This window comes from Montipora capricornis, chromosome 11 (genome assembly GCF_036669925.1).
Source record: "Montipora capricornis isolate CH-2021 chromosome 11, ASM3666992v2, whole genome shotgun sequence".
NCBI lineage: Eukaryota > Metazoa > Cnidaria > Anthozoa > Scleractinia > Acroporidae > Montipora > Montipora capricornis.
In genome coordinates, this window is record NC_090893.1 from 27951173 (window position 1) to 27956172 (window position 5000).

At 39.3% G+C, this 5000-nt stretch overlaps 1 long non-coding RNA gene across 1 annotated transcript in view; it reads left to right on the top strand.

Annotated features, from left to right (window-relative positions):
- LOC138023775 (uncharacterized) overlaps nt 1-4529 on the top strand; it is a 14281-nt gene extending 9752 nt beyond the window's left edge. Inside the window, exon 3 of the long non-coding RNA XR_011126787.1 lies at nt 3073-4529. This is a non-coding gene — a long non-coding RNA (uncharacterized lncRNA). The remainder of the gene's footprint in view (nt 1-3072) is intronic.
- Nucleotides 4530-5000: the final 471 nt, after the last annotated feature.

Genomic DNA, 5000 nt, shown 5'->3' on the forward strand with positions numbered 1-5000 from the left:
TGAACGCGCGTTACACGTTTCAACCCTTATGGGTTTCTGGTATCATGCAATAAGAAAATCGTTAATGAACGAAATGATGTATGAAATGAATCATATACTGAACTGCGGATATGAAGTCAAGTAAAGTCATGATCCTCGCAGTTATGGATGCAATTTTAGCAATTGCGTAGAGAAGCCTGAAAAATTCAGGTTTTCAACTGGGTTTGATTTCGTGACCTCGCGATACTCAGTGGTGCCACGCTCGTAACCAACGGAGCTATGAAGCCACTGACGTTGGTAGCTGGTCATTTGAATATTTCAATCCGTTCTTATAAGAAAGGTTCTTATAAAGAAAAACGAATGAAAGCTCTGGACGGCAGAAAAAAACATGACTAAAACTTCTTTGCATCTTTTGTTAAATATTTACTATACTCAAACTTTAGTTAAGATCAACACCAACAGTGGGTGCTTTGCTTGTAGATCGTCTCGTATATTTGCTCAGATATTCAGATACAAAATTGTGCAGTGCACTTTCATTTTTTAACAATAATTTCTTCGGCTGGTCGATTAAAATAAATAAACGAATACAAACGAACAAGAATAAATAGAGCCAAATTCTCTGGGTAAAAAGTTATGTACCGTGGGCAAAATGAGATCCGCTGACTCAAAGTCAGTCTTCGTGTAAACTCGTAATTCTCTAAACAATTCAAGCTTTTTCTTATTTGTCTAATGAGCTCACTTTGAACATTGCAGCCCAACTTCCGGAGGCCGGGCAGATCACGTAAAACCTGCCATGCCGAGGAAGAAGACAACTTCCAATTTTAAAAAAATCTCCTAGTGGCAGTTTAAAAAAAGAAGAGAATTATTACGTATTGATAACTTAAATTTCTTACACTGTCAAAACAAATTCTATTTACTTTCTCCTTCTTGGACAACAGACTATTTTGTACCGTGTGCAGTCGACCATATAAAACACTGATGACGTACCTTATTTTAAGAGGTGCTCAATTCTAGCTGAACACTTCTCAGTTTCCGCTTCTCCGCCCCCACAAGATCAATATCAATTTGCAATATAAAGGGAACTTATCATCAAGCGCTCACTTCTCGATTAGACAAGAAACCAGCTAGGAGAAGATCATCAATGAGCTTTTGTCAGGTTAGTTTAGTGTCTATGCTTGTTCGTCGAAATTCGACACAACTTTAAGTTTTCAAATACTACAGTGCAATCAATTCCAAATATTTTGAAGGGTTATCGAGAGAGGCCGAATTTCGGGAAACGAACGCGGTCTTCTTTAATTTCTTGGCCAAACAACGTAAGCTTGATTTCTTATCTTCCTTCCAGCAACGGTAAAAAAATGCAGAAAAGTCGATTAATATGCCAAGGAGTTTCAAGCGCAACTCTTGAATGGAAACAAGATCGCGAACCACGTTTCGCGTCGAAATTCGGCGAACTATTTTTCTTGAAACGAAGGCATACCACCACTGCACCTAAAACGTGAATTTCCCCGCAAATCGGTCTCTTGCTAAAAGTTAAGACAGCAAAATTAAAGAAGTGGAAAAGAATTAGGCAAATTGCTTTTTTCGAAAACCATAAGTTAGATGTCTAAGAAATTAGCAACCGTGATTGTAGCTTTCGTAATGGCAAAATTTCTTTGCACCGACATGAAATATTCCGGAAGGTGATTGTTCAAATGAAAGCTACTTATTCTTACGAACGGATGTTTACTATGTTGAAAAAGGTGTTTCTAGCTTTTGTGTTTGTGGGTGAAATCCCATTCAAATGAGTAGGGCTTTCTTTTGGTGCTGTGTTTTTCTGTCAAGTGTTACTTGAACTTTCAAATGGCAAAGCGACCCGGAGAAGAAGAGTTTTCTATGGTGCTGTTATTTCGGTATTCAAGAACTCTGATTCTAACTTTTGAGCCTGTGGATGAAATCCTCAAGAATGATTATAATTTCATGCGAAACCTCAGTAATCAGCATTTTGTTATTCTCTGGATAAAATCTATGGCCGCTTAATTAAAGAACATCTTACTTAGAGCGAGGTTTTACTCCAGAACTTTCCAGAGGATAGTTGCTTGAAGTAGATCATGAAATGCTTTCCCAAATACTGTCCTCGTTTTCATTTGCGCTCTGTACACTTTTCTCGACTATGAATAACCTTTATGTACTAGGATTGGCAAAAAATAAATTAAAATCACCTACAACGTGTTTCTGACAACTCAGACAAAGGCTACTTGTGGTATTGCTTATTATTCTGAAGTTGCAAAACATTAAGTGTACAATACGGATCTTTTTCAATTTTATAATCTGTGACACAGAGCCTCAACCAGCTTTCTTGACTCTGTATTGGTGATAACAATCTTGTCTGAACTTGACATTGCGAAATTTGCAACTTATCTATCCACACACGCCCAGGTGTCATTTCTTCCTTGACATCTCTATAACAAATTTACAAGACCACATCCTTTATGACCCTTGCAAAATCTCGAATGACCTCCCATGCTTTCTAAAAATAAATGGTGCAGAAATAGACATGGCACGAGAGTACTGTCTCATCTCAAAAAAGCTTAATTGCTTTTAAACCTGTAAGCACCGTTGATATTTCTTCCCTTAAAATGTACTTGAACAGTTTATGAGTACTGAATTTCACGACGATTCATCTTTTTGTCTTTTGTTCGGAGATAAATTTATCTCCCTGTATCAGCTGCGGATCGCGTATGCTCTTAGCTACTTGGAATTCAAATGTATTGCAACGTGTAGCGGATTTCAAATCAGAGCCGCTGCCTCCACATGACTTAAGCCTCGAAAGATACTTGAAACTGAGCTCCAACATATTTTTCTACCTACCAACACGGAATTGATTAAGATTACCAAAAACGGTTCTTTTAGAGGCCTAGCATTTTACTCCGAGAGGGTTTTCTCCAGGTTCTCCGATTTTCCCCTCTCCCCAAAAACCAACATTTTCAAAATTCCAATTCGATCAGATGCAGGACTTTCCTGAATATCATGCACTTTCGAATGAGTGGAGCTTCCTGGGTAAATATCATTAATTATTATTACGGCTAACAAATGATCTCTCTCTTTTGCTGACAGGATGGCTCGCCAGATTTTGATCTTTACGACGCTTGCACTTTTATCTGCGAAAGCGATGGCAGAGAGACAACAAACGTTATTCTTTACAAAGACGAGATTTCAACAATGTAACAGCTCATCGTGCGAATGCGTTCCAAGGAACAATATCCAAGCCTTCAGCAAATGTACCCAATCCTGTGGCAATTCTGGTTGCAAATCACTCAAATGTTCTGCAGGATCCTGTTACCAAGAATGCCACAACTGTCAAATGGAGTGCACCAGTGACGTCCATTTTTGTAGACAGCGGTGTCTGTCAGGAGCATGCTCTTTCAGTTGCAAGGCTAGTCAATGCGTGAAACAATGTAACGATGGAGAATGCGAAAGCAGACCCTCGAACAGGACAGAATACAAAAAATATCAGCTGTTATTTCCAAGAGCTTATTTGATAATTCTGGCTGTACTATTTGGTTTGGTAGCCGTTTTATCGCTTGGACTTTTGGTGTATCTTACTTGCGGGTGCGACTGTTGCAAGACGCAAAACGGTTACTTCGAACTGACATCGTACAGCAGTAGCTTGGAGAGCTTGGATGTGGAACCGACTTTTGTGTAGTTCTTCGAGAAAAGTTTAGTGCTACGACACCATTTCCTTCTATGAAAGAATTAATTAACATATCTTACAAAGGCGGTAAACGATTTGATCGATCCGAGCGTGCTAAGTTAACAGGCCGATCAAGATTAATTTCCCTTTTCATAGGTGTTCTTTTAGCGCATGTGTAGATTTTTCTTAGAAAAGAAAACAACGGAGATTAAGAAACAACGAAGTGTTTCTTGCCGACTTACCTCCAGCATGGTATTTAAAAAAAGAGTACAAAAGTCGATAGGATGTCACACAAAATATTGACACTTAAGTTTAATTTAAAGTTTCTCAGAGGGTTATGACTATATCGGCCCAGACTATTTATTTGAGACATACAGGACCATTAATCTGTATGTATAAAGCTGGAGCATGATTAGAATGTAAACATTGAAGAAGTTGAAAAGGAAAGATAAGCTTGAGTAACACTTTTTTTTCCTCTATGCTTGAGTCTCTGTTAATTTACAAATACAGTTGTTAGTTCCTTAAGAAAAACTGTGGTACCGCGTTGATGGGTAGGGAAACGTGAGTTGATGAGGTTAAATTACCTACCGTACGAAAGATTTGCGACTTGAAGTTTTGAGCGTTAACTCTTTGTCAGAGCAAATTCTTTGTTTCTAAATGACGGTAAACGCCGATGTTCACGCAAAAGACATTGCGCGCTTGTGTGGTTGTTTTGAAATAGTTCCAGCGTTTTGATTGGGTACTCGCCGATGATTTCTGTACGAAATTCAGCGCGGCGCGCAATATATTTTGGGTTAGTATGGGTCTTTCAGTATTATGAAGTACCTTAAGATCACCGCAAAAATAAATTCCCGATTATTACATCTGGTTCTGGTGGTACAATGTGGGCGAAATGTCCCAAAAATACATTGATACGAGTGGTTTCAGAGTAAATTAGAGATAGAAAACTTACAATACAATACATACTTAATTGACCGCTCGCCATAGGGGCTTTTCAGGGCCAATGAAACACAACGAAACGACGAAACAGAACAACAAGAACTGTTAAGAATCCCAACCGGCCGGAGGCAAACCAGTTGGCTATTTACAAGTGCAGTTGGGAAGTTGAACCATGGACTACCAGGATCAAATTCAACGAGTGGTCAGAGCGGGTCTTGAACCTGGGATCTCCGGACCTCAAGGCCAGCGCCCTTACCACTGGGCTACACTGCCTCCACAATCACACTTCTATGCTCACGCTTCACACTTCTATGCTCACGTCGTTGTCAAAACCTCGAATTTGGTGATTTAACTTCGTTCTCACGCAGAGTACAGCAAGAAAGTTTGATGAAATGCGTGCCGCACGAGCAGC